The sequence below is a fragment of the Anastrepha obliqua genome, chromosome 6 (assembly GCF_027943255.1).
Source record: "Anastrepha obliqua isolate idAnaObli1 chromosome 6, idAnaObli1_1.0, whole genome shotgun sequence".
In the NCBI taxonomy this organism is placed as follows: Eukaryota; Metazoa; Arthropoda; class Insecta; order Diptera; family Tephritidae; genus Anastrepha; species Anastrepha obliqua.
Window position 1 is genome coordinate 1,657,644 of NC_072897.1, and position 27,815 is coordinate 1,685,458.

The 27,815-nt window shown below is 34.6% G+C and overlaps 1 pseudogene; it reads left to right on the forward strand.

Annotated features, from left to right (window-relative positions):
* The first annotated feature begins 1,673 nt into the window (after positions 1-1,673).
* Positions 1,674-27,815, forward strand: LOC129249856 (uncharacterized; annotated as a pseudogene).

The following is a 27,815-nucleotide window of genomic DNA, read 5'->3' on the forward strand; positions in this document are numbered from 1 at the left end:
AAGTAAAAATTGTAAATAAAAGAAATTATAATGAAGGGGGAATTATGTTAATGGAAACTAACCCCAAACAAAATGTACTTGTAAATGAAAGAACTCAGGAGAGTTCTAACTCTAACGGTAGGGGAGTTATGTGGAATGGCCCCGCTCCCACACATAAAGTTATGAAAAAGAAAACAACCATATTTTAATAGAAATTTATGATTGTAAAATGAGTATAAAGTTATGAAAAAGAAAACAATCATATTTTAATAGAAATTTATGATTGTAAAATGAACCTTAGGAATGCCACTCAGCACTTTAGAGTTAGAAATATAAATATACATATGTATGTATATGCTTAAGTGTAATCCGTTCATTGCATATATGAATGACGTGAAGTCATACATATATGCAGATAAACAAACATACTGGTGTCAACACTCAAGTATGCAAAACATACTTGAGTGAAATAAGAGAACACAGTAAAACAATTGCAACTATGTTGCAAGTCTAAACAAAAGTAGATTATTTGGATGGTGCTGAGTAGCATCACGAACACACATACTTACGATCTAAATATGTATGTTCTGAGGCTATATTTAAGACCTAAAAATTTAAGTAAAGGCAGTTGTGGCCAAACAGCGAGGGCGACTAGTAGTAGTCGCTGAAACTCCTTTTCAAATTTAAAATAAATAAAATTTTGAAAAACATCAAGTGAAAAATTTGGTTTTAATTAATAAAGGAAAGGAACTCCAAAACTAAATAGCCGCAACTCAAGGTTTCCTCATAATTGGAAACATAACTCGCGCGAGTTACATATGCACATAGACAGGTAAAGGAAAATGATAAGTTTGCAGAATTTATCAGTCAAATAAACCAAACAACAGGAAAGTAATACGATATCATTTCCGTTGATTTCCCAATATTTCATTGAACTCAAAAATAAGCATTTTTGATAAATAAGCATTTTTGATAAATAAGCATTTAAATCAATAAGCATTTTTGATAAATAAGCATTTTAATAAATAAGCATTTTAATAAAATAAGCATTTTAATAAATAAGCATTTTTGTTATTAAGCAATATAATATTTTGAATAAGCAATTATGTATACAGTTGTAAGCTTTCGTTAAACCTAAAATTAATTAATAAAGTTAGTCTGTGACTGAAACCTTAAAGTCAAACAACTGTCTTGCATTTTTTAAAAACCCCTTTTCTTAAATCAATTATAAAATTGGCGCAGTCGGTTGTCCTTTCGAAAAAGTAATGAAAGGATAGTGATACGAAATAACGGGAACAAAAAATTATAAACACTATAATACCCATACTAATCCTGCGAATCCGTAGCCAACTCAGGAGTTGACTGGACCCTCCAGGGTATAATTAAAAAAAAAAAATAGTGCAGTGAACACTTACAAAGTGAACGCCACTATAATTTAATACTACAGTGCAGTGAACACTAGTTACCACCACTAAACACAAATAGTGCAGTGCAGTGAATACTTATAAAGTAGACACCACTAACATAAAAAGTGCAGTGCAGTGAATACTTATAAAGTAGACACCACCAACATAAAAACAAAGGGAACCATCAGCTTAGCAAACAAGCTAGCTGATAAACCAACAATCAAAAAAATTAGCAGAAGACAGCAAAGTTTTGACGAAAGAAGGAAGATGGAGCAGGCTCAAGGAAGGATGCCGCCAGAGGATATAGTGGAAGAACTGGCGAGGAGAGAACAGCAATTGGAACAGCTAACACAGGCGTACATCGAACTACAACAACGGCACGCAACCAATGACAACGACCTACAGAGAATAATGAAGAACATTACTCACCTTCCGACATTTACGGGAACAGGCGAAGTAACAGTCAACTCCTTCATGAGCAGTGTCGAATATGTGCTATCAACTATTCAAGACGAAGGAACGCGAAGAGAAGCGACAAAAGCAGTATTCTACAGAGTGATTCAAGGTGAAGCAAAGGACGTAGTCATCAACATTCCTCAACCGGACAACTGGAGTCAAATAAAGAAGGCGCTTAAACTTCGTTACAAGCCAGACGTGGAGCCTTACGAAATATATCGAAAAATCTGCAACCTGCGAGCAAACACGGTAAGTGAATTGGCAACAGAAGCCCAAAAAATTAAGTATAAGGCAGATGAAATGAATGTATATTATAAAGGAGATGCAGGTATAGATTTATCTAATATAAATAGTGTACTGGTGAACAACTTAAAAGAAACCACTCAGGGGACATTGTTGGACAAGATATATGAGGAACATGACTTATATACAATATTAGAAATAATGACAAAACGACGATATGAAGACAGTTGCATCCGGACAGATTTCAAAAAGTTTAGAAGAACAGACGAACAGTTTAAACAGAATAAAAACATTACCAATATAAACAGCGTGAAAAATATTCCCACGAAGGTAATAAAGACAATCACTCAAGCCAAAAGAGGTGGAATAACCAAAATTTTACAAATCATTGGGGAAATAGGGAGAACAATTCAGACCAAAGAAGATAGAATAATCAAAATTCTACACCAAACTGGGGAAGTAGAGACAATTATTCAGGTCAAGTAAGGCGAAATAATCAAAATTTTTATAAAGATAACAATTCAGGTCAAGGAAGAAGGAATCAACAATTTTATAGAGGCAATAACTTAGAGCAAATAAGGGAAAATCGAGGAGAACCAATGGAAATAGATAATGTGGAAAGAGATTACGATAGATCCCCAAATGCAGGACACCCTAACCATAATTGCAGCCAAAATCGCTTGCAATTATCTAGGCAAAGCTATGGATAATCTGAAAATCAAGGAGAAATCAACAATTCAATTTTTTTTTTGAAACAGCCTCGGAATGCTTACCAAAAATAGAAATGAGAATAGAAAATAAAAATTATAATGCATTGATAGATACAGGAGCTAACCTAAGTTTAGTTAATAGTGAAATAAAAGACTTTACTAAAATAAAATTAAAAGACCCAATACGATTCAGCACAATTACTAACAAAGATGTGATAAATTATGAAATATGCACAGTAGCACCAACAGAATTTAATCTTCCCAGCAACGCAAGAGTGAGATGGAAAGCAACTCCACTCAAAGGAAGAAAATACGATTTTATAATTGGCATGGATATACTAAACTTTCTAAATGCACAAATAGATATTGAAGAAAAGAAAATAATTTTAAACCAAAAGGAATGCAGTTTTTTAAATGACCCATTCAATTTTACCCAAATTCATAGCCTTGAAACTACTGACTTAAGTTTAGACAGATTATCATTAGACCATCTTAATGCAGAAGAGCATAGAGAAATCACAAAATTACTAAAACGATTTAATAATTTATTATTCAAAGAAGGCGATAAATTAACTAACACTACGGAAATTCAACATGAAATCAAAACTACAACTCAACAACAGATCAATTCAAAATTATATCGATATCCACCCACCCCAACATGAATTAGAAGTAAGAAAACAAATTAAAGATATGGAAGAACAAGGCATAATTCAAAAAAGTCACTCCAGATATTCAAGCCCTCTAATAGTAGTACCAAAAAAACTAGATAATTCAGGTGAAAAGAAATACCGTTTGGTAATAGATTACAGAAAACTAAACGAAGTTACAATAGACGATAAATACCCACTTCCAAATATTGACTCAATTTTAGATAAATTAGGAAGAGCTCAATACTTTACTACGTTAGATTTGGCAGAAGGATATCACCAAATTTTAGTAAAAACTGAAGATCGCGAAAAAACGGCATTTGTAACTCCACATGGGTTATATGAATTCATAAGAATGCCATTTGGTTTAAAGAACGCACCAGCCACATTTCAGAGGCTAATGAACGAAATTTTAAGAGACTATATAAACAAAACTTGCGTCGTATATTTGGACGATATCTTAATATTTAGCACATCATTAAGTGAACACATCAATGCAATACAGGACATATTTAAAGTTCTTGAATATAAAAATTTGAAAATACAAATAGACAAATGTAATTTTTTAAAGAAAGAAACGGAATTTCTAGGGCATATCTTGACAAAAGACGGCATGAAGCCGAACCCAAATAAAATTAAAGTAATTGAAAATCTTGTATTACCTAAAACTGAGAAGCAAATAAAAAGTTTTTTAGGACTTACTGGCTACTATCGGAAATTCATTAAAGATTATGCCAAGGTAGCACAGCCCATTACAAAATATTTAAAAAAGAGCGTAAAAATTAATGTAAAAGATCCCACATATATAGAGGCTTTTGAAAAACTTAAACTATTGATCAGTTCGCATCCAATTTTGCGATACCCAAATTTTGAAAAAGAATTTACACTTACCACAGATGCATCAAATTATGCATGAGCAAAACTACTCAGCAACTGACAAAGAATTTTTAGCTATTATGTGGAGCGTGAATTATTTTAGACCATACTTGTATGGGAGGAAATTCAAAATAGTAACAGACCATCAACCAATAAAATATTTACATTCAAAATATAGAGGTAAAGATATGTCACCGAGACATCAAAGATGGCTATTAAAATTAGGAGAATATCAGTTTAATATAGAATATATTAAAGGAAAGGAAAATAGAGTAGCAGACTTTTTAAGCAGAATAGAGAATAACGAGGACGTTATTAAAGTTAAGGAGGAGGGTGAAAATACCAGCAAAGCACAGTCATTACAAAATTTAGAAGATTATGAATGTAACGTAAATATAATCGACAATTTAGATGACGATGTGTCGATGGAAACGGTCCATTCAGCTGAAGAAAACTTAAATGATCATTTCTATATTAAAGACGAGATAGTTAACAAATATAAAACACAAATTATTCTAACAAACAACAAGATAGAGGAATTAAAAAGGCTACATGGAAAAAGAATAATTTTTGTATCCGAATACGATTTCAACAGGATGAGTGAAATCTTCAGGAAATACATAACAAAAGGAAAAGTAGGAATATTCTCGGAAATATCGGAACGAAAATATAACATAGTTCAGGAAAAGTTAATAGAAATGTATTCCAACGATAAACAAATAGAGTTTATAAAGTGCACAATAAGAGCACAAGATATCGAAACCGAAGTTGAAGCGGTTAAACAAATTTCGCTATATCATGTTAGAGAAAGCATGCACTCAGGTATCCAAGAAACATATAACCAGCTTAAAAATAAAATTTACTACCCGAAATTATTGGAACTAATACAAATAGTTATTAATCAATGTGAGACCTGTCAGGAAATTAAATATGATAGAAGACCAATCAAACCAAAGTTCTTTCACACGGAAACACCCACAAATAAGGGAGAAATTATTCATATAGATACCTATGTCATGAAGAGTTGCCACTTTCTAACAGTTATAGACAAATTTTCAAAGTATGGAGTAGCATATTCTTTAAACGACAGAAATCATATTACTATCATTGAACAACTGGAAGACTATTTCACTAAAATAGGTAAACCGAAAAAGATAATAGCTGACAACGAATTTAATGTGAGTCACACTGGCAATGCGGACATTGAGAGATTCCATAATACCATTTCTGAAAAGTTTAGAATGTTACATAAATTAAACAAGGGCATATCAGTTAAACATTTAATACAAAAAGCTATTAGAAACTATAATGATAGGTTTCATTCTACTATAAAATTCACTCCTTATGAGGTACATAATAATAAAGTGAATCAAGATGTTGTAAGAAGAAATTTGGAACAGATAAAGGAAAAAACAATTGACAAACTAAATAGAAACAGAGAAGAGTATACAGAACAAAGAACAGAAGGATTTATAAAGAATTACAAGGCAGTTAGACACAAGGAACAACCCAAATACAGAAAACACAAATTAGATAAAGTCCATCCAAGCAATATTAAACGACCTTTAAAATTTACAGACATGGATCATGATGATAGCAATAATACTAACGATACGACAATGTAAAGGTATAATGACTTTGACGGAACTAACGGAACAAACCGGATTTATAGATTTACAAATTAGAAACCAAGAAATACCCAAGTGTAGTGACATAGTACTACACATGATTGACGTTTACAAACTAGAAACTATTATCAACGAAATGACGGACAATATAATATTAATGAAATTAGAAAATAAAGAGACACTACAACGAGAGTTGTTAGACATAAGGAATAAGTTACTAACGCTCATGCCAGTAAAAACTAGAAATAAACGCGGACTAATTAATGCAATAGGTAGTATGTCAAAATGGTTTTTTGGTACAATGGACGAAGACGATAGACAAAATATACAAACGCACTTTTTACAGACGAATGACACATTGAACCAACAAATCAAAATAAACAATTATTTCAGTTCAGCTATAGAGCATCTCAAAGAAATTGTTAAAAGTGATAGAGTAAAAATTGAAAAAGAACTTAATTCTATTAATAAATTTATGTATGACGAATATAAACAAAATTTATACTTAGACCAGTATACAAAGATTCAGTTATTAAAAAGTAAAATTGAGCAAATACAAGAAAATGTTGTATCAGCCAAATATGGAATATTACACCCAAATATTTTAACTAGTGAAGAAATAGTAAAATATAATATTGATTATAACACCTATCTAATATTCGGCATTAAGATACCTAAAAACTTTGAATATGTAAAAATAAGAAAGGTTATTCCAATACCTAACAAAGAAAATAACGAAATAGAAGCAAAAATAGAAGAAATATTCATTTATGCAAATAAAACTTTATTATTTGAAGAAAATAAATCTTTAAAAAGATTGAAACCAAGTAAACACTGTATATTAAAACGAAACTGTCACCTCACCAGAAATAAGGATCTTGAAATTCTAGCCATAGACGTAAAAACGATTATTGTTAAAAATGCTGTAAATTTACAAATGAATCAAACATGTAATAAAGAGAAACCAATTATGAACGGAAACTATATAATAAGATATAATAATTGTTCAATTAAAATTAGTGACTACTATTTTTCAAATTATATCGAAAACATAGAAGAAAATATTGAAAGTGTAAAATATGAAGACATTCGGAACTTTACGAAAAAAATTACATTCGATGAAATATTGGAGGAAAATAGATCAAATATAGAAAACATTTTTAAATTGAAAATTCATAGTAAAATCTCACATATCTGCAATGTACTAAGCATTATCATAATTCTAATAACTGTCATTGTTGTCATCAATAAACACAAACGTATAACTATTAAATTAAATACCCGAATTAAGGAGAATTCTAATCTAAAAGGGGGAGTAGTTACATATGCACATAGACAGGTAAAGGAAAATGATAAGTTTGCAGAATTTATCAGTCAAATAAACCAAACAACAGGAAAGTAATACGATATCATTTCCGTTGATTTCCCAATATTCCATTGAACTCAAAAATAAGCATTTTTGATAAATAAGCATTTAAATCAATAAGCATTTTTGATAAATAAGCATTTTAATAAATAAGCATTTTAATAAAATAAGCATTTTAATAAATAAGCATTTTTGTTATTAAGCAATATAATATGTTGAATAAGCAATTATGTATACAGTTGTAAGCTTTCGTTAAACCTAAAATTAATTAATAAAGTTAGTCTGTGACTGAAACCTTAAAGTCAAACAACTGTCTTGCATTTTTTAAAAACCCCTTTTCTTAAATCAATTATAAAATTCGCGTGGTATTGAGCTCAGTGTTTACTTAAAAATGCCAAGTTGTTCAATAGCGATTTGTAAAATTATTAGTGAAATTATTGAATCCTATGGAATAAACACTATTATGAAAATATATTTTGTTTTTTATTTAATTAAATTAGTAAAGTCCTTTTCAGGTATAGCGAGACCAGGAAATTATGGAGGATATTATAGATTCCAGTTCAAATTGAATAGGTACTCATACCTAAGATAGGTCAGCTATACAAAATAAAGTAGTGCATCATTGCTACGATACGGCGGTACGAAGTTCGCCGGGTCAGCTGGTAATTAAAATAATTATAGAATTAATTAATTAAAATTAAAAGATTATTTTTACTTACTATAAAATTAAAATAAACTAATAACCTTCAAAGCTATAAATATAAGTCAAATCTTTTAAGCCTTAGTAATATTATATTTACTCCTTTAGAATTGCAGTCTAATGTCATTATTGACTATAAAGCTAAATCTATTTATTTAGTAAATTGGTTTTGCTTAAAAAGAATTTATTCTTATAAATAGATTTACAATCTATCGCATAATCTTCAGCCATTTAATCAATCAACCAATAGTAAAAAATTTAGTTAAATCTATTTATTTACTAAATTCTTAATCGCGACAATAATTATTCTCAACAAATCATAAAGATATTGGAACATTATATTTTATTTTCGGAGCATGAGCTGGTATAGTAGGAACATCTCTTAGAATTCTAATTCGAACTGAATTAGGACACCCAGGAGCCTTAATTGGAGATGACCAAATTTATAATGTAATTGTAACAGCTCACGCATTTGTAATAATTTTTTTTATAGTAATACTTATTATAATTGGAGGATTCGGAAATTGATTAGTACCTTTAATATTAGGAGCACTCACGAATAAATAATATAAGATTTTGATTATTACCACCCTCTCTCACACTATTACTAGTAAGTAGTATATGTAAGTAGTAGAAAACGGACCTGGTACAGGATGAACTGTTTGTCCTCCATTATCCATTATTAGATTTAGCCATTTTTTCATTTTTCATTCATCAATCCTAGAAGCAGCAAATTTTATTACAACAGTAATTAATATACGATCTACTGGTATAACATTTGATCGAATACCGTTATTTGTATGAGCTGTAGTATTGACAGCACTATTGTTACTTTGATCGTTACCAGTACTAGCTGGTGCAATTACAATATTATTAACAGATCGAAATTTAAATACATCATTTTTTGATCCTGCTGGAGGAGGAGACCCAATTTTATGTCATCATTTATTCCGATTTTTTGGTCACCCAGAAGTTTGTATTCTAATTTTACCTGGATTTGATATAATTTCACACATTATTAGTCAAGAATCAGGTAAAAAGGAAACATTTGGTTCTTAAGGAATAATTTATGCAATAATAGAAATTGGATTATTAGGATTTATCGTATGAGCTCATCATATATTTACTGTTGGAATAGACGTAGATACACGAGCATATTTTACATCAGTTACTATAATTATTGCTGTACCAACGGGAATTAAAATTTTTAGCTGATTAGCTACACTTCATGGAACTCAACTAAATTATTCACCAGCAATATTATGAGCCTGAGGAATTGTTTTTTATTCATAGTAGGAGGATTAACCGGAGTAATACTTGCTAATTCATCTGTAGATATTATTTTACACGATACCTATTATGTTATAGCCCACTTCCACTATGTATTATCTATAGGAGCAGTATTCGCAATAATAGCTGGATTTATTTACTGAAATTCTTTACTTACTGGATTAAATATAAATCCTAGATGATTAAAAAGTCAATTTATTATTATATTCATGGAGTAAATTTAACATTTTTCCCCCACCACTTCTTAGGATTAGCAGGAATACCTCGACGATATTCAGATTGCCCAGATGCATACACAACATGAAATATTAGTGGTACTCATGTAATGTTGCAAACATATGGCATTTATTGCAAACTTAGCAAGGTGGCAAAGTCGCAAATCAGCTGTTCATTTTTACATGCAATTATGTTTGCGATATAATGGCAACTTTGCTAGACTATTTTCACTGGAATCCGTGGCAATTTGTCGCAAATCATTATCAGCTGTTAAGCATAAACGCGCGATTCGCTATTTGCTTTGAAATGGAAGACGTAAGTAGACACATTTGTAATATTATTTTGTTAATATTTAAAAATCAATTGGTTTATTTATATATTTATAGAAAAAACGATTACGCATTAATGGCACTTTTCGGTGGAGTGAACAGCAAACCAGAGATTTGCTTACGATTGTCTTTAACAATGTGAAGCCTAATCCGGAACAATTTGAGATAATGCTCTTACATTTTCCATTACTAGCTTGTTTACATTTTACAAACTTATTTTAGAAACCAACTGCTCAAAAATTTTATGATCGCATTAAGCATAATTCGCCAAATTTATGCACAATCAAATGGAATAATATGCGCACAAAAATGAGACACCTTAAAACAAGTTTCTTGGCCGCGGTCAAGTGGAAAAGCCAAACGGGCGCAGGATTGCTTGAGAATGGAGATTTAACCAGTGTAGAAGAATACATCAAAAAGACTTGTCCATTTTATGATGACCTACACGCAATTTTTGCACGGCGCATCAATATCCAGCCACCAGCAATCTATCAGTCTTCAGAGCCAGTGTTGTCCTTGGAGAATAATGAAGAGGAAGTGAAAGTCCATTAGTGAGTCCATCTGTTTTAATTTCTCCAACATTTCCTGAGGATCAAGTCAGTCCGCCTTGTTCATTGGCATCAGATATTCGCACACAACACAATACAACGGCAACAAAAAAAATTTGAAGAGAGCTCACAGCTCGAGTCCATTTGCTCTATTATTTGAAATTCAAAAGAAAAAGGTGGACTTAGAAACACAAAAACTGGAGTTTGAAAGAGAAAAAGAGGAAAATAAATTTAAATTGCAGAAACTACAACTGGAGAAAGAAGAGAGAGTCGAGATGGAAAAATTAAGATTGGAACACGAAAGATTGAAAAATGTAAATAATTAATAAGCTGCCAAAATGTGCTTGTAATATAAATAAATAAGCACAGCTCAAACTACAATGTTAAAAAGCAATTAAAATAATACGAATTTATTTATTGATTGTTTGCATATTCTAACATTTCACAAATTGTTCGTCGCACTGCCTCTCCCTCATTAGTTCGTGCACTAGGTAATGTCTCATTAATATCGTGCTCCGATTCCTCAAGTTGGTAATCGAAATGATCATCTTGTTGAAGTATAAGATTGTGTAACAATGCGCAACAGAGAATCCACTTGTTCACTTTTTTCATGCCATTTGCATCTTTAATTTCAAGTCTTAAACTTTTTAAACTCCCAAACCTTTCCTTCAGCATATCGAAACAGTGTTCAATTCGTATTCTATAACAACTGAATGTTTTGTTAAAAAAGTCCTTCGACTCGACTAACTTAAAATTTATATTATTAACACAAAAAATTGTTTACAGGTGCTGACACGAACAAAAAAGTTAGTTCAATGAATTATTATTCATACAGACTGATGGTTCGGGAAAATGAGGACAATCACATCTCAAAATGTCGGCGTCTATTTCACCAATATGCGGTGGATATGTATGTGAAAGTTGAAACTGAACGATTGACATTTATCAGGTTGAACCAGGCAAAACTCCGTTCCGAGGAATACATTCATCTTCGGGATACCATTAATGCTGATGGAAATGCACAGAATGTTGACAGAACAACTATTCTCCCAGCAACATACGTCGGAAGTCCGCGTCATATGCATGAATATGCTCAAGATGCTATGTGCTATGTACGACATTATGGCACACCAGATTTGTTTATCATATTCACATGCAATCCAAAGTGGACAGAAATTCAACAAGAATTATTTACTAGCCAATCACCCATTGATCGCCACGATATCACTGCTAGGGTGTTCAAAATGAAATTAAAATCACTCATGGATTTTATTGTTAAGCATCGCGTGTTCGGCGAGACGCGCTGTTGGATGTACTCAGTTGAGTGGCAAAAACGCGGATTACCACATACCACCGACATGCACAGACCGAATGAAATTGATCATGTGATATCAGCAGAAATTCCCGATTATAATGAAGACCTACTGTTACATGAGGTTATTACAAAAAATATGATACATGGTCCATGTGGAATACTAAATCCCATTTCTCCGTGTATGGTTGAAGGAAAATGTTCAAAACGCTACCCAAGACAATTAGTAGCAGAAACTATTACTGGAAATGATGGATATCCACTTTATCGCCACCGATCCATTGATGACAAAGGAAAGTCAACAATAGTCAAAGTAAATCGACAGGACATTGAAGTTGATAATCGTTGGGTTGTTTCGTTATGCAAGGCATATAAAGCACACATAAACGTCGAATTTTGCCATTCCGTAAAATCTATCAAATACATTTGCAAGTATGTGAACAAAGGTAGTGATATGGCTGTCTTCGGAGTTGCTGCCGAAAATTCAAATGATGAAGTCACTCAATATCAAATGGGCCGCTATGTTAGTAGTAACGAAGGCATGTGTCGTATATTTTCGTTTTCTATACATGAACGACGGCGGCCGCCGCAGCCGAATGGGTTGGTGCGTGATTACCATTCGGAATTCACAGAGAGGTCGTTGGTTCGAATCTCGGTCAAAGCAAAATTAACAAAAAAACATTTTTCTAATAGCGGTCGCCCTTCGGCAGGCAATGGCAAACCTCCGAGTGTATTTCTGGCATGAAAAAGCTCCTCATAAAAATATCTGCCGTTCGGAGTCGGCTTGAAACTGTATGCCCCTCCATTTGTGGAACAACATCAAGACGCACACCACAAATAGGAGGAGGAGCTCGGCCAAACACCTAACAGAAGTGTACGCGCCAATTAATTATTTTTATTTTTATACATGAACGACACCCTACTGTTGTTCACTTGGCCGTACATTTGGAAAATGGTCAACGGGTGTATTTTACAGATGCAAACGTATTACAACGAGTTAACAGGCCACCATCGACAACATTAACCAGCTTCTTTGAAATGTGCCAGCATGATGATTTTGCCAGAACGCTACTTTACTCCGAAATTCCAAGATATTATACCTGGAATCAGTCATCAAAAAAATTCCAACGGCGAAAACGAGGACAGCCAGTTCCAGGTTATCCACAAGTATTTTCCACCGATGCACTGGGCCGTCTCTATGCAATCCATCCCAGTCAAGATGAGTGTTTTTATTTGCGTTTACTGTTAGTCAATGTTCGTGGTCCAACATCATTCCAACATCTGCGAACAGTTAATGGTGTATTGAGTGGCACATACAGAGAAGCCTGTCAACATTTAGGATTGTTAGAGAATGACACTCATTGGGACCACACTTTCGAAGATGCTGTGATTTCGTCAAATGCTATACAAATACGAACATTATTTTCTGTAATTTTCTACATGCTTCCCATCAACACCGACTGATTTATAGCATAAATACAAAGATCATATGGCGGAAGATATATTGCATCAGATGCGTCTTAGAACATCGAAGGCAGATTTACAAATGAACGAAGAAATTCACAATGAAGCATTAATTTTAATTGAGGACATGTGCTTGATGCTTAGCAACAAAGTATTAACACAAATAGGAATGATAGCACCCAATCGCCCAATGCACAACTCATTTGATCAAGAATTGAGACGCGAAGCCCAATACGATTCCGAAATATTACGAGAAATGGTTGATAGAACAGTTCCCCTTTTAAATCAACAACAAAAATATGCCTACGATACGCTCATGAAAGTAGTGAACGATGGAACTGTCGGATTTTATTTTTTAGATGCTCCTGGTGGAACTGGGAAAACATTTTTGTTGTCATTAATTTTGGCCACGATTCGATCGCAAAATGGAATTGCACTAGCCCTAGCTTCATCATGTATTGCAGCTACGTTGTTGGAAGGCGGTCGAACAGCTCATTCAGCTCTCAAGTTGCCGTTGAACCTTCAAATAAATGAAACTCCAACTTGCAACATTTCGGGGAATTCTGCCATGGCGAAAGTGCTGCAGCAAACCAGATTGATCATTTGGGATGAATGCCCGATTGCACACAAAAATTCTTTGGAGTCATTAGATCGCTCAATGCAAGATTTACGAAATAACAAAAACCGGTTTGGTGGTGCAATGATACTATTGGCAGGTGATTTTCGACAAATATTACCAGTTGTTCCACGCTCAACGCCAGCTGATGAACCAAATGCATGTTTGAAGTCGTCCATTTTATGGAAATACATTAAAACACTTAAATTGAGTATAAACATGAGAGTCGAATTGCAGGAAGACCAGTCTGGAGAAGTGTTTTCCAAACAACTGCTCGATATTGGTAATGGTAATATTGCTGTTGATACATCATCTGGATACATTACATTCCCTACCAATTTTTGTAACTTTTGTGAATCAAAGACCGAACTCATGGAGATGGTTTTCCCAAACATTGCTCAAAATTACGTAAATCACGTTTGGTTAGGCGAACGTGTTATATTGGCCGCATAAAATGTTGATGTGAACGAAATGAATTTTCAGATTCAAGAGAAAATAGCTGGCGAATTGAAGAATTACAAATCAGTTGATTCCGTTACTAATGAAGATGAAGTTGTCAATTATCCAACAGAATTCTTAAATTCGCTGGAATTTCCCGGCTTACCACCTCATAATCTGCAAGTAAAAATCGGATCAGTAATTATTACGTTACGGAACATAAACCAGCCACGTCTGTGTAATGCCACCCGGCTTACGGTGAAGAAATTGTTGAACAATGTCATCGAAGCCACAATTTTAAAAGGAAAGTACAAAGGCGAAGATGTTTTAATCCCACGCGTCCCTATGATACCGAACGACATGCCATTCAGCTTTAAGCGTTTACAGTTTCTAGTGCGGCTTGCATTTGCAATGTCAATAAATAAATCGCAAGGGCAGTCGCTAAGTGTATGTGGCATCAACCTAGAAAATCCATGTTTTTCACATTATACGTCGCCTGTTCCCGTGTCGGAAAACCATCAACATTATTTATTTACGCGCCAGAACATAAAACTAAAAATATAGTTCATCAAAAAGCATTAGAGTAGAGAGAAGCAGTGAAGGATACAGAGACTATTCTATTGCTTTCTAGAGCGCGAGTTATGTGGAATGGCCCCGCTCCCACACATTAAGTTATGAAAAAGAAAATAACCATATTTTAATAGAAATTTATGATTGTAAAATGAGTATAAAGTTATGAAAAAGAAAACAATCATATTTTAATAGAAATTTATGATTGTAAAATGAACCTTAGGAATGCCACTCAGCACTTTAGAGTTAGAAATATAAATATACATATGTATGTATATGCTTAAGTGTAATCCGTTCATTGCATATATGAACATACTGGTGTCAACACTCAAGTATGCAAAACATATGGTGCTGAGTAGCATCACGAACACACATATTTACGATCTAAATATGTATGTTCTGAGGCTATATTTAAGACCTAAAAATTTAAGTAAAGGCAGTTGTGGCCAAGCAGCGAGGGCGACTAGTAGTAGTCGCTGAAACTCCTTTTCAAATTTAAAATTAATAAAATTTTGAAAAACATCAAGTGAAAAATTTGTTTTTAATTAATAAAGGAAAGGAACTCCAAAACTAAATAGCCGCAACTCAAGGTTTCCTCATAATTGGAAACATAACTGGCGCAGTCGGTAAACAACATAGCTGGCGCAGTCGGTAACTGGCACCACCCCATTCGGCTACGGCGGCTGCTTATTTCAGTGAAAATTTAAAAGTATATATAATAATGTGGATCTTTAAAGAAGGAAGGGATTTAATATACTTACACATAAAAATCTAAGCTGCACTGTAAATGAAACAGCAGTGAAGCAGTCGAGTTACGGATCTATGAAACAGCAGTAAAACAGTCGAGTTACGGATCTGTGAAACAGCATTGAAACAGTCGAGTTACAGATCTATGAAACAGCAGTGAAACAGTCAAGTTACGGATCTATGAAATAGCAGTGAAAGAAGCAGAAAGCAACAATTAAAGAATACGTTAGTGAGACCAAGAAAAACCAATACAGGAAGCTACAGCAGTAACAACAGCAGCAAAACAACAGCAGCAGAACAACCATTTCTACACGTACCAGCGAGCACTCCGGAAAGATTTACCAAACCACAGCAAAAAAAAGTGAAAACCAAGCAGAGTGGAGATCCTGGAAGTTTTTGATCCATCCATTGGCGAAAGGTATTCGTAGTCTATGTAAGTAGCTGGTTATACATATATAGAATATAATAAGTTATTCTTAACATTTTGCAAAAAGTTAGGATACTTGAATTGAAAATGACAGTGAAAAAAAAATTTTGTGAAAAATTTATTTAATATGAGGAGAAAATATTAAACATATAAGAAATACGAAGAAAATGCAGAAAATATAAAGAAAAGTTACAAAAAATTGGGAAATACGAGAAATATGAAGAAAGTATAGAAAAATGTGGCAAATTTGAAGAAAATGTGAAAAAAAGAGTTTTATAATTAATTAAAAAAAAAAAAAAAAATTGACATACAGTAATTTACGCCAAGATAAGAGTATGATTCAATATCCAACCCTCACGGAGGTAGATCCTAGTGCCACAAGATTCAGGATCATGATGAATAGATATGCGGGCTATAACCTTCGTATAAATAAAAATAGGTCTAACGTTTTTAATAATGTGGAAATAACCCCAATGCAGGGGAAAAACAGAGCAAGTGTATTTAATGTTTGTGCACACTAAAAATGTTCATACGTCATGAAGTTGTTAGCCTAGAGCTCAATTAAGAAATTTTTTCGAAGCAAGTAAGCAAAAACTAATAATCAGGCATGTGATATATGCCAGTTCGGTAAAAGCAAATCGCTAATAATAAAAATTGAATTTTAAAATATATATTTTTTTTCTCGCTCCTTTTGTTGATTCGAAAAGAAAATGGCCCAAAATATGGAGGCTTGTTTAGTAGCGATAACGCAACTATTGCAGCAAAATGCTATATATCAAAGAACCACCTTAAGACAAAAGGTGGAGAAAGACTTAAAATATCAACATCCTTTTGAAGGCAACACAAAGAAGTTGCCCTATTTTATTCAAACAATTGATAGGATTTTGGGGGACTACCCAGAGCAACAGGATCTGGTGTATAGAGTAGTTTTCGATCTTAAGATATCAGGATCAGCAAAAAATTTTCTTTCTCTGACCCCACCAGAAAATTGGGAGGAGTGTTAAACAAAGTTAAAGCAGCATTTTCGGTCAACTAAAGACCAAATGTCGATAACGAACGACATTACACATTTAAAAATAGGAAGTATAAGTGAACTTAATAGAAAAGCTAGGGATATAATTGATAATATCACCGAATTTAGTGTTTTAAGTGAAAATGGTGATGCGATGAAGGAGATATTCATGGGAATGCTCATTCAAAGAATAAAACAATTGGCGGCAGGTACGTTTGCTTGCACCATAAGAAACATAGTGTCATGGCCGCAGATGTCGGCTTGTATATACAATTTTATTGGCTTGGATGCTGGAAATCTGAATCCAATGCTCATATCCAAAAATATAAACAGGCAGTCTGGAAATTTTAGTCCTCGCCCTGTTTATAATAATAATAACATTAGACAGAATGCCAATTTAAGCATAATAACGGCAACAATTCGCAAGCCAATAATTCAGGCAGGTATAGCAGCCGTTCGCAAACTAGCGCTACTCAAAACAATTACCGTGCACCCAATTTTTCACGACAATATAATAGACAAAGTAATTCGCAACAGGCAAATGGCCGTCCTGTATATGAACAAGGCCAATATTATAGGCAAGGTAGCCAACAATTAAACAATAGGCCACAAAACACTCCAAATAGACTTAATACATCTCAGCAGACAAGGCGTTCAAATGGGCCTCAACCAATGGACGTCGATGCTGCGAGTCAAGGAGAGGCTATAAACACAAACGAAGAGTTTTTTACAAACTAGCCTCGGGTGGTCAGAATAAAGACGTTATTCAATAAACATTTTTTAACTTTGCTGGATCCAGGATCTACAATTATTATTCTGAAGAAGAAAACTTTCGATGAATATACAATAGATTACCGGTTATTGAAGGAAATAAGATAATAGTGAGTACCTTAAATGGTAATATTAAGGGCACAAATGAAAGAGTTAGTTCTCCGTGCCCATCAGAGTTTCAATATGTTGCCAATGCTAGAATAAAGTGGGTGAAGATGGATTTTGATAAACCATACGATTTGTTGTTGAGAAATGACTTTATATTTAAAAATGTCAAGGTAATTGATATAGAAAAGGAGGAAATTGAACTCCTTAATGGTGTAAAAATACCATTCCTCTCAAAGACGATCCAAGAGCAGGTTTATGCATTGGAGTCTGGGAAATTGCAAAATATTCAACTCGATCATCTAAAATCAGATGAACGTAAAGGAGTTGAAAAATTGCTAAAAAAATATGAAAAATTAATTTTTAAAGATGGGGACACACTGACTAATACAAAATCAGTGGTCCATGAAATAAAGACAATCACAAACCAACAAATTAATTCAAAAATTTATAGGTTACCTCCGAAACATGAAGAGGAGGCGGTCTGGCAAATTAAAGAATTGGAAAAGCAGGGTATAATTCAAAAAAGCAGGAGTAGGTATAGCTCTCCTATTATAATAGTTCCAAAAAAAGAAGATAAGTCAGGAAATAAAAGGTTTCGTTTAGTGGTTGATTATCGTAGGCTTAATCAAATAACCATTGACGATAAGTATCCCTTGCCAAATGGGAATCTTAGACAAGTTGCGCAAAGCACAGTACTTTAGCACTATCGATCTTGCAAAAGGTTACCATAAAATTTGAATGGCATCTAAGGATATTGAAAAAACAGCCTTTGTTTCCCCACTAGGTTTGTATGAATATGTCAGAATGCCATTTGGGTTGAAAAACGCCCCGGCTACCTTTCAAAGGTTAATGAATAACATATTGAGAGACTACATAAATAAAATTTGTGTTGTCTATTTAGACGACATTTTAATATTTTCCACTTCATTGGAAGAGCATTTGATTTCTTTAGAAAAAATTGTTTCAAAACTGCAAGAACACAATTTAAAAATTCGAGCGGATAAGTGCAGTTTCTTAAAGAAAGAAACGCAATTCTTAGGTCATACGTTGACCAAAGACGGAATAAAACCTAACAAAGGGAAAATTGCAGTAATTTTGGATTTAAAGGTACCAAGGACTGAAAAGCAATTAAAAAGCTTTTTAGGAGCTACAGGGTATTACAGAAAATTCATAAAAGATTATTCAAAAATAGCGTACCCAATGATTAAATATTTAAAGAAAGGGGGTAAAATAAACCCCAATGATCCGCAATATATTTCGAGTTTTGAAAATCTCAAATATCTCATTTCTTCCCATCCGATTCTTAAGTATCCAGAGTACGATAAAGAATTTTCAATTACAACAGATGCAAGTGACTACGCTATTGGCGCAGTGCTGTCGCAACAAGGACAGCCGGTATGCTATATTTCTAGAACTCTTAACAAGCATGAGCAAAATTATGCTACCATCGATAAAGAGTTTCTAGCTATTATTTATGCAATCACATACTTCAGACCATACATATATGGAAATAAATTTAAAATAGTCACTGACCACTGCCCAATTGTGTATTTAAATAATAAATACAAGGGTAAAGAATTTTCACAACGTCACCAGAGGTGGCTTTTAAAATTACAAGAATATAATTATGAAATAGAATATGTGAAAGGAAAGAATAATGTGGTCGCAGATTTTTTGAGTAGAATTGAGAATGCTCCGAAAATAAATGAAAATAATGATAAAGAATCGAATTTTGAAATGTCCGATACGATACATTATGCAGAGGAAGAGTTATTGGAGCACTTTGCTATTAAAGAAGAGATTGTTAATAAATATAAGACACAAATTATAATAACATATAGCCCTGAAGCTGAAATTAAGATATCGCATGGTAGGAAAATAATTGAGGTTGACCCACTGAATAGTGAAAACATATTAAGAACTATATTTGAAAGGCACATTAGGAAAGGCAAAGTAGGAATATTTTCTGAAGTTGAAGAGCAAGATTATCATAGAATTCAACTGTTGTTGATGTCCATGTTCTCCTGTAATAGCAAACTGGAATTCATAAAATGTACAAAAAGAGCAACAGAGATATCGCAGGAAGAAGAACTGCATAGACAAATCTCTTTGTATCACAGTAAGGAGTCGATGCACAGTAGCATTGCAGAAACATTCAACACATTGAAAGACAAAATATTTTATCCTAAATTCAGGGAGCATATTCAGTTAATAATAAATAACTGTGAAAAATGCCAACAAATAAAATATGATAGAAAACCTATAAAACCTAAATTCAATTTGACAGAAACCCCTACGGATAAAAACGAAATTAGCCATATTGATATATTTCATTTCAACAAACATTCGTTTGTTACGACAATAGATAAATTGACCAAATTTGCAGCAGCATATATGTATAATAACTGATAGGAATTGGAGGTCAAAGAAAACTATATTGCTAGAACAGTTCGCAAAATTCGGAAAACCGAAGAAAGTAATAATGGATAATGAGTTTAGAGCAGAGCAATTGATACAATATTTAAATACTGAAAATATTGAGGTCCATTTAACAAAACCCAATAATCACACTGGTAACGCAGACACTGAGAGACTTCACTCAACCCTGTTGGAGAAATTAACAGGAATTGATGATACAAGTCTTTCAACGGAAATGAGGATGCAGATCGTTATAGCGAACTATAATGATCGATATCACTCAACCATCAAATGTTCTCCAAGGTTCGCCAAAGATAGCATTTGTCCATCCATATTACAAGATAGAATTAATTTGGCAAAAGAAAAAGTAATAGCAAAACATAATAGCAATAGAGAAGAGTGTACAGAAAACAGAGAATCAGGACCCATAAAACATTACAAAAGAGTAAGACATAAGGACCAACCATATTTCCGAATTAATCCGTTGCAAAACGTTCATCCGTCTAATAGGTTAGGTTAGGTTATAATGGTTGCCCAGAGAGTAGGGCCCACTTGGACGAAATAGTTTGGTTCGTCCTTTGTGATACCATTTAAGGACAGAGAAGGGGGAGGAAGGGAAGGGATGGGGGAGTGGTGAGTGATTGTGGACTACGAACGGTGACTAGTCCGCGGTTGTGTTAACCTCATTATGCTGCTGATGTAGTTCATCAGATTTTTGTTATCAACACCTGCTATATAAGCAGGCGCAGAAAAGAAATGAGAACCAAGATACTTGAATCTTAGTCCCGCGAAGGCAGGGCAGCTAAGGAGCATATGCTGAGATGATTCCACCTCATCCTCCATGCAGCTGTCGCAAAAAGGACTCGAAGTGATTCCGAGTCTCACGGCATGTGTACCTCGCGGACAGTGCCCCGTGATGATGCCCACGAAATTTGAGAGAGGACATTTTGTCATTCCCAGGATATCCCTCGAACGCCACCTATCCAAACGTGGCCAGAAGGACTTTGCGACCCTACACGTTCGTGTACTTGCCCAGCGTTCGCTGAGTTGGTGCATAGCCCAGCCTTCCAGGAGTAGAGCGCAGGTTGTCAAGGGGATCCCGATCCTCTCCCTTCGCGGGCACATTGCCTCACAGGTCCCCTGTCTGGCCAGCTCGTCGGCTTCGCAGTTTCCTGCAATGTCACTGTGACCAGGTACCCAAATTATCTTTATGTCGAAGAATTCTGATGCAATCGAGAGTGAGACCAGGCATTCCTTGACCAGCTTCGAATGCACCATAATAGAGCCTAGGGCCCTGATGGCCGCTTGGCTATCGGAGTAAATATTTACCCTCTTAACAGTTGTTACGCAAGTAAGTAGCCAGTCAGCTGCTTCTTTAATTGCGGCCACCTCTGCTTGGAACACACTGCAGTGATCCGGTAGCCTGAATTTGAGTTTGATGGGGAGCTCTTTGCAGAATACTCCTCCTCCAACCCTACCGTCCAACTTCGAGCCATCCGTGAACAGGTTAACGAGGCCCTGTCCCCAGATGTTGCCCCCGGTCCACTCCTCCCTTGGTGGAATATGGGTGGAGAAACTTCCACTTGGACTTAGCGAAGGCACACACTGGTCCGTCGACGAGGGGACGAACTCAAAGTTTCTGAGGATGCTTGAGTGCCCATATGTGAGGTTAAGCTTATAGCCCAAGCCCCTCAGTCTGATTGCGGTACGAGCAGCGGCAATTCTGCCTGCGATGTCTATAGGTACCACGTTTAACATTACGTTAAGCGCCAGAGTAGGAGTAGTTCGAAGCGCCCCACTGATTCCAATGAGTGCAGACCTCTGGACTCTCTCTAGCTTTTTGACTGATGTCATTCTCTCTAGTGAGTTCCACCAGACAGTGACTCCATATAACAGAATTGGCTTTATTATGGTATTATAGAGCCAGAATATAACTCTGGGCGAGAGGCCCCACCTTTTGCCAATTGCGCCTTTGCACCCATACAAGGCGATTGTTGCCTTCCTTACTCTCTCCTCAATGTTGGGCTTCCACGTCAGCTTACTGTCAAGGATTAGACCTAGGTACTTCACCTTGTCAGAAAGCACCAGCGGAGCGCCCCCCATCGAGGGGAGCTGAGCTCTGGGTATTTTGTATTTCCTCGTGAAAAGGACGAGCTCCGTCTTAAGAGGATTCACTGATAAGCCGCAATCTGCTGCCCATCGAACAACTACGTTCAGATATCCCTGCATTAAATCATACAGGGTATCTATAAACTTTCCTCTAACAATTAATGCCACATCATCCGCGTAGGCAATCACCCTACAGCCCCTCCTCACCAGCTCCTCCAGCAAGTCATTGATAACAATGATCCAGAGGAATGGTGAGAGAACCCCGCCTTGCGGCGTGCCTCTGCTCACCTGCCGGCGGAGAGAGATAAATCTGGAAAGGTCGGCTCCGACCCCCAGCCTACCCAGAGCTTTCGTGATTGCCTCCGGGAGGACGTTATTAAAAGCCCCCTCGATGTCGAGGAAGGCGCCAACTGCGAGTTCTTTCTGATATAGAGATTCCTCAATATCTTTAACAATTGTGTGCAGAGCAGATTCCACTGATCTGCCCTTACAGTAAGCATGTTGGGTGTGCGACAAACGCCCCCGAGGAATTTCGCTTCTTATGTGTAGGTCAATCAACCTCTCAAGGGTTTTCAGCAAGAAAGATGAGAGACTGATTGGCCTAAAGTCCTTAGGGGAGACATGTGAGCTCTTGCCAGCCTTGGGTATGAACACAACCCTCACAGCTCTCCAAGATCCCGGTATATAGCCCCTGGCTATGCAGCTCGCATAGATAGGGCTCAGCCAGCGGCATGATACCCCTACAGATTTCTGTAGTTGGGCAGGTATGATGCCATCAGGACCAGGTGACTTGAAGGGCCCGAAGGAGCCAATGGCCCAGGCCAAGCGGTGCTCATCCAGCAGCCAGCCCCGGTTCTGAAGACAGATTGGTGTACTTCCTAAGCTGGTGCTGCTGGATACCGGATTCGTCGGAAAATGAGCGTCGAGAAGCATTTTTAGTGATTCCTCGCCGCTCATCGCCCATCGTCCCGATTCATCCCTCAGGTATCCCAAGGGAGCCGAGTTCCTCGTGAGTATTCGTCTGAATCTTGAAGACTCATGACAGCCCTCCACGCTTCCACAGAAGTTCCTCCAAGAGTCCCTCTTGGCCCTCCTAATTTCGGACTTGTAGATTCCAAGTCCTACTTTATACAGTTCCCATCCTGAGGGAGACTTAATTCTTTTAGCCCTATTAAAGAGGCGCCTGCACGAGGCCCTAAGCTCAGAGAGCTCTGCTGTCCACCAAGGTCTAATATAAAAATACCACAAAAATTTGCGAGCATACCTAATCTGGACACAGAAAATAATTACAATGATGATAGGTTTAGTATCATAGTCCATAATGGAGATACTGATTAATTTTTTTTTAGAAGTACAAAAAGAAAATGACAATAATATTATTGAAACTGTTAATAAGCAAATAGCAATAAATAATCATTTTAATGATAGTATAGAAATAATTGAAGAAAAAAATATGGAAAACATTAAAGAAATTAAATAATTAAAATACCATAAAAATGTTTCATATGGTATGAATGTAACAATAGCAATATGTTTATTGCTCTTATTGATTATAATATTTGTATATTGGAAAAGGAAGAATATAAAAGTAAAAATTGTAAATAAAAGAAATTATAATGAAGGGGGAATTATGTTAATGGAAACTAACCCCAAACAAAATGTACTTGTAAATGAAAGAACTCAGGAGAGTTCTAACTCTAACGGTAGGGGAGTTATGTGGAATGGCCCCGCTCCCACACATAAAGTTATGAAAAAGAAAACAACCATATTTTAATAGAAATTTATGATTGTAAAATGAGTATAAAGTTATGAAAAAGAAAACAATCATATTTTAATAGAAATTTATGATTGTAAAATGAACCTTAGGAATGCCACTCAGCACTTTAGAGTTAGAAATATAAATATACATATGTATGTATATGCTTAAATGTAATCCGTTCATTGCATATATGAATGACGTGAAGTCATACATATATGCAGATAAACAAACATACTGGTGTCAACACTCAAGTATGCAAAACATACTTGAGTGAAATAAGAGAAGACAGTAAAACAATTGCAACTATGTTGCAAGTCTAAACAAAAGTAGATTATTTGGATGGTGCTGAGTAGTATCACGAACACATATATTTACGATCTAAATATGTATGTTCTGAGGCTATATTTAAGACCTAAAAATTTAAGTAAAGGCAGTTGTGGCCAAACAGCGAGGGCGACTAGTAGTAGTCGCTGAAACTCCTTTTCAAATTTAAAATAAATAAAATTTTGAAAAACATCAAGTGAAAAATTTGGTTTTAATTAATAAAGGAAAGGAACTCCAAAACTAAATAGCCGCAACTCAAGGTTTCCTCATAATTGGAAACATAACTCGCGCGTGGTATTGAGCTCAGTGTTTACTTAAAAATGCCAAGTTGTTCAATAGCGATTTGTAAAATTATTAGTGAAATTATTGAATCCTATGGAATAAACACTATTATGAAAATATATTTTGTTTTTTATTTAATTAAATTAGTAAAGTCCTTTTCAGGTATAGCGAGACCAGGAAATTATGGAGGATATTATAGATTCCAGTTCAAATTGAATAGGTACTCATACCTAAGATAGGTCAGCTATACAAAATAAAGTAGTGCATCATTGCTACGATACGGCGGTACGAAGTTCGCCGGGTCAGCTAGTAATTAAAATAATTATAGAATTAATTAATTGAAATTAAAAGATTATTTTTACTTACTATAAAATTAAAATAAACTAATAACCTTCAAAGCTATAAATATAAGTCAAATCTTTTAAGCCTTAGTAATATTATATTTACTCCTTTAGAATTGCAGTCTAATGTCATTATTGACTATAAAGCTAAATCTATTTATTTAGTAAATTTGTTTTGATTAAAAAGAATTTATTCTTATAAATAGATTTACAATCTATCGCATAATCTTCAGCCATTTAATCAATCAACCAATAGTAAAAAATTTAGTTAAATCTATTTATTTACTAAATTCTTAATCGCGACAATAATTATTCTCAACAAATCATAAAGATATTGGAACATTATATTTTATTTTCGGAGCATGAGCTGGTATAGTAGGAACATCTCTTAGAATTCTAATTCGAACTGAATTAGGACACCCAGGAGCCTTAATTGGAGATGACCAAATTTATAATGTAATTGTAACAGCTCACGCATTTGTAATAATTTTTTTTATAGTAATACTTATTATAATTGGAGGATTCGGAAATTGATTAGTACCTTTAATATTAGGAGCACTCACGAATAAATAATATAAGATTTTGATTATTACCACCCTCTCTCACACTATTACTAGTAAGTAGTATATGTATGTAGTAGAAAACGGACCTGGTACAGGATGAACTGTTTATCCTCCATTATCCATTATTAGATTTAGCCATTTTTTCAATTCTCATTCATTAATCCTAGAAGCAGCAAATTTTATTACAACAGTAATTAATATACGATCTACTGGCATAACATTTGATCGAATACCGTTATTTGTATGAGCTGTAGTATTGACAGCACTATTGTTACTTTGATCTTTACCAGTACTAGCTGGTGCAATTACAATATTATTAACAGATCGAAATTTAAATACATCATTTTTTGATCCTGCTGGAGGAGGACACCCAGAAGTTTGTATTCTAATTTTACCTGGATTTGATATAATTTCACACATTATTAGTCAAGAATCAGGTAAAAAGGAAACATTTGGTTCTTAAGGAATAATTTATGCAATAATAGAAATTGGATTATTAGGATTTATCGTACGAGCTCATCATATATTTACTGTTGGAATAGACGTAATATAGATACACGAGCATATTTTACATCAGTTACTATAATTATTGCTGTACCAACGGGAATTAAAATTTTTAGCTGATTAGCTACACTTCATGGAACTCAACTAAATTATTCACCAGCAATATTATGAGCCTGAGGAATTGTTTTTTATTCATAGTAGGAGGATTAACCGGAGTAATACTTGCTAATTCATCTATAGATATTATTTTACACGATACCTATTATGTTATAGCCCACTTCCACTATGTATTATCTATAGGAGCAGTATTCGCAATTATAAATAGCTGGATTTATTTACTGAAATTCTTTACTTACTGGATTAAATATAAATCCTAGATGATTAAAAAGTCAATTTATTATTATATTCATGGAGTAAATTTAACATTTTTCCCTCACCACTTGTTAGGATTAGCAGGAATACCTCGACGATATTCAGATTACCCAGATGCATACACAACATGAAATATTAGTGGTACTCGTGTAATGTTGCAAACATATGGCATTTATTGCAAACTTAGCAAGGTGGCAAAGTCGCAAATCAGCTGTTCATTTTTACATGCAATTAAGTTTGCGATATAGTGGCAACTTTGCTAGACTATTTTCAGTGGCATCCGTGGCAATTTGTCGCAAATCATTATCAGCTGTTAAGCAAAAACGCGCGATTCGCTATTTGCTTTGAAATGGAAGACGTAAGTAGACACATTTGTAATATTATTTTGTTAATATTTAAAATCAATTGGTTTATTTATATATTTATAGAAAAAACGATTACGCATTAATGGCACTTTTCGGTGGAGTGAACAGCAAACCAGAGATTTGCTTACGATTGTCTTTGACAATGTGAAGCCTAATCCGGAACAATTTGAGGTAATGCTCTTACATTTTCCATTACTAGCTTGTTTACATTTTACAAACTTATTTTAGAAACCAACTGCTCAAAAATTTTATGATCGCATTAAGCAAAATTCGCCAAATTTATGCACAATCAAATGGGATAATATGCGCACAAAAATGAGACACCTTAAAACAAGTTCCTGGGCCGCGGTCAAGCGGAAAAGCCAAACGGGCGCAGGATTGCTTGAGAATGGAGATTTAACCAGTGTAGAAGAATACATCAAAAAGACTTGTCCATTTTATGATGACCTACACGCAATTTTTGCACGGCGCATCAATATCCAGCCACCAGCAATCTATCAGTCTTCAGAGCCAGTGTTCTCCTTGGAGAATAATGAAGAGGAAGTGAAAGTCCATTAGTGAGTCCATCTGTTTTAATTTCTCCAACATTTCCTGAGGATCAAGTCAGTCCGCCTTGTTCATTGGCATCAGATATTCGCACACAACACAATACAACGGCAACAAAAAAAATTTGAAGAGAGCTCACAGCTCGAGTCCATTTGCTCTATTATTTGAAATTCAAAAGAAAAAGGTGGACTTAGAAACACAAAAACTGGAGTTTGAAAGAGAAAAAGAGGAAAATAAATTTAAATTGCAGAAACTACAACTGGAGAAAGAAGAGAGAGTCGAGATGGAAAAATTAAGATTGGAACACGAAAGATTGAAAAATGTAAATAATTAATAAGCTGCCAAAATGTGCTTGTAATATAAATAAATA